Raw genomic sequence first — 4103 nt, 5'->3', positions numbered from 1 at the left:
AATTAAAATTTTCTCCAAAACTCGGATATATCATCTGGGGGTCCGAGGGGAGTCCAACGCAGAAGGTTTGGTTGAAATCGGGATGTGGTTTTGGAGAAAATGACCAAAAACCAAACAGGCGATTTTAAAAAGACGACAGGCGCGCGGCTTACGTTTTTTTTTTTTGACCAAAAATTAAAATTTCTCCAAACTCGGATATATCATCTGGGGGTCCGACGCAGAAGGTTTGGTTGAAATCGGGCCGGTGGTTTTGGAGAAAATGACCAAAAACCAAACAGGCGATTTTAAAAAGACGACAGGCGCGCGGCTTACGTTTTTTTTTTTTTGACCAAAAATTAAAATTTCTTCAAATTTCTCCAAACTCGGATATATCATCTGGGGGTCCGAGGGGAGTCCAACGCAGAAGGTTTGGTTGAAATCGGGCCGGTGGTTTGGAGAAAATGACCAAAAACCAAACAGGCGATTTTAAAAAGACGACAGGCGCGCGGCTTACGGTTTTTTTTTTTTTTGACCAAAAAATTAAAATTTCTCCAAAAACTCGGATATATCATCTGGGGGTCCGAGGGGAGTCCAACGCAGAAGGTTTGGTTGAAATCGGGCCGGTGGTTTTGGAGAAAATGACCAAAAACCAAACAGGCGATTTTAAAAAGACGACAGGCGCGCGGCTTACTTTTTTTTTTTTTTGACCAAAAATTAAAATTTCTCCAAACTCGGATATATCATCTGGGGTCCGAGGGGAGTCCAACGCAGAAGGTTTGGTTGAAATCGGGCCGGTGGTTTTGGAGAAAATGACCAAAAACCAAACAGGCGATTTTAAAAAGACGACAGGCGCGCGGCTTACGTTTTTTTTTTTTTGACCAAAAAATTAAAATTTCTCCAAACTCGGATATATCATCTGGGGGTCCGAGGGGAGTCCAACGCAGAAGGTTTTGGTTGAAATTCGGGGCCTGTGGTTTTGGAGAAAATGACCAAAAACCAAACAGGCGATTTTAAAAAGACGACAGGCGCGCGGCTTACGTTTTTTTTTTTTGACCAAAATTAAAATTTCTCCAAACTCGGATATATCATCTGGGGGTCCGAGGGGAGTCCAACGCAGAAGGTTTGGTTGAAATCGGGCCGGTGGTTTTGGAGAAAATGACCAAAAACCAAACAGGCGATTTTAAAAAGACGACAGGCGCGCGGGCTTACGGGTTTTCTTTTTTTTGACCAAAAATTAAAATTTCTCCAAACTCGGATATATCATCTGGGGGTCCGAGGGGAGTCCTACGCAGAAGGTTTGGTTGAAATCGGGCCGGTGGTTTTGGAGAAAAATGACCAAAAACCAAACAGGCGATTTTAAAAAGACGACAGGCGCGCGGCTTACGTTTTTTTTTTTTTGACCAAAAAAAAAAAATTTCTCCAAACTCGGATATATCATCTGGGGGTCCGAGGGGAGTCCAACGCAGAAGGTTTGGTTGAAATCGGGCCGGTGGTTTTGGAGAAAATGACCAAAAACCAAACAGGCGATTTTAAAAAGACGACAGGCGCGCGGCTTACGTTTTTTTTTTTTGACCAAAAATTAAAATTTCTTCAAATTTCTCCAAACACGGATATATCATCTGGGGGTCCGAGGGGAGTCCAACGCAGAAGGTTTGGTTGAAGATCGGGCCGGTGGTTTTGGAGAAAATGACCAAAAAAACCAAAGAGGCGATTTTAAAAAGACGACAGGCGCGCGGCTTACGTTTTTTTTTTGACCAAAAATTAAAATGTCTCCAAACTCGGATATATCATCTGGGGGTCCGAGGGGAGTCCAACGCAGAAGGTTTGGTTGAAATCGGGCCGGTGGTTTTGGAGAAAATGACCAAAAACCAAACAGGCGATTTTAAAAGACGACAGGCGCGCGGCTTACGTTTTTTTTTTTTGACCAAAAATTAAAATTTCTCCAAACTCGGATATATCATCTGGGGGTCCGAGGGGAGTCCAACGCAGAAGGTTTGGTTGAAATCGGGCCGGTGGTTTTGGAGAAAATGACCAAAAACCAAACAGGCGATTTTAAAAAGACGACAGGCGCGCGGCTTACGTTTTTTTTTTTTGACCAAAAATTAAAATTTCTCCAAACTCGGATATATCATCTGGGGGTCCGAGGGGAGTCCAACGCAGAAGGTTTGGTTGAAAATCGGGCCGGTGGTTTTGGAGAAAATGACCAAAAACCAAACAGGCGATTTTAAAAAGACGACAGGCGCGCGGCTTACGTTTTTTTTTTTTTGACCAAAAATTAAAATTTTCTCCAAACTCGGATATATCATCTGGGGGTCCGAGGGGAGTCCAACACAGAAGGTTTGGTTGAAATCGGGCCGGTGGTTTTGGAGAAAATGACCAAAAACCAAACAGGCGATTTTAAAAAGACGACAGGCGCGCGGCTTACGTTTTCTTTTTTTTGACCAAAAATTAAAATTTCTCCAAACTCGGATATATCATCTGGGGGTCCGAGGGGAGTCCAACGCAGAAGGTTTGGTTGAAATCGGGCCGGTGGTTTTGGAGAAAATGACCAAAAACCCAAACAGGCGATTTTAAAAAGACGATCAGGCGCGCGGCTTACGGTTTTTTTTTTTTTTGATCCAAAAATTAATTAAAATTTCTCCCAACTCGGATATATCATCTGGGTGTCCGAGGGGATTCCAACGCAGAAGGTTTGGTTTGAAATCGGGCCGGAGGTTTTTGGAGAAAATGACCAAAAACCAAACAGGCGATTTTAAAAAGACCGACAGGCGCGCGGCTTACGTTTCTTTTATTTTTTGACCAAAAATTTAAAAATTCTCCAAACTCGGATATATCATCTGGGGGTCCGAGGGGAGTCCAACGCAGAAGGTTTGGTTGAAATCGGGCCGGTGGTTTTGGAAGAAAATGACCCTAAACCATACAGGCGATTTTAACAAGACGACAGGCGCGCGGCTTACGGTTTTTTTTTTTTTGACCAAAAATTAAAAATTTCTCCAAACTAAACTCGGATATATCATATGGGGTTCCGAGGGGAGTCCAACGCAGAAGGTTTGGTTGAAATCGGGCCGGTGGTTTTGGAGAAAATGACCAAAAACCAAACAGGCGATTTTAAAAAGACGACAGGCGCGCGGCTTACGTTTCTTTTATTTTTGACCAAAAATTAAAAAAATTTCCTCCAAACTCGGATATATCCATCTGGGGGTCCTGAGGGGATCCCAACGCACAAAGGTTTGTATTGAAATCGGGCCGGTGGTGTTTGGAGAAACTGACCAAAAACCCTAACAGGCGATTTTTAAAAAGACGACAGGCGCGCGAGGACTTTACGGTTTTTTTTTTTGTGACCAAAAGATTAGAAATTTCTTCAAATTCCTCCAAACTCGGAAATATCATCTGGGGTCCGAGGGGAGTCCAACGCAGAGAAGTTTGGTTGAAATCGGGCCGGTGGTTTTGGAGAAATGACCAAAAACCAAACAGGCGATTTATAAAAAGACGACAGGCGCGCGGCTTACGTTTTTTTTTTTTTGACCAAAAGATTAAAATTTCCTCCAAACTCGATATATCATCTGGGGGTCCGAGGGGAGTCCAACGCAGAAGGTTTGGTTGAAATCGGGCCGGTGGTTTTGGAGAAAATGACCAAAAACCAAACAGGCGATTTTAAAAAGACGACAGGCGCGCGGCTTACGTTTTTTTTTTTTTGACAAAAATTAAAATTTCTTCAAATTTCTCCAAACTCGGATATATCATCTGGGGGTCCGAGGGGAGTCCAACGCAGAAGGTTTGGTTGAAATCGGGCCGGTGGTTTTGGAGAAAATGAACCAAAAACCAAACAGGCGCATTTTAAAAAGACGACAGGCGCGCGGCTTATGTTTTTTTTTTTTTTTGACCAAAAATTTAAATTTCTCCAAACTCGGATATATCATCTGGGGGTCGAGGGGAGTCCAACGCAGAAGGTTTGGTTGAAATCGGCCGGTGGTTTTGGAGAAAATGACCAAAAACCAAACAGGCGATTTTAAAAGACGACAGGCGCGCGGCTTACGTTTTTTTTTTTTTGACCAAAAATTAAAATTTCCTCACAACTCGGATATATCATCTGGGGGTCCCGAGGGAGTCCAACGCAGAAGGTT

The sequence above is a fragment of the Trachurus japonicus genome, chromosome 8 (genome assembly GCF_045865225.1).
Source record: "Trachurus japonicus isolate A0001 chromosome 8, Traja_1.0".
NCBI lineage: Eukaryota > Metazoa > Chordata > Actinopteri > Carangiformes > Carangidae > Trachurus > Trachurus japonicus.
Note: the sequence above shows the minus strand (reverse complement) of the source record.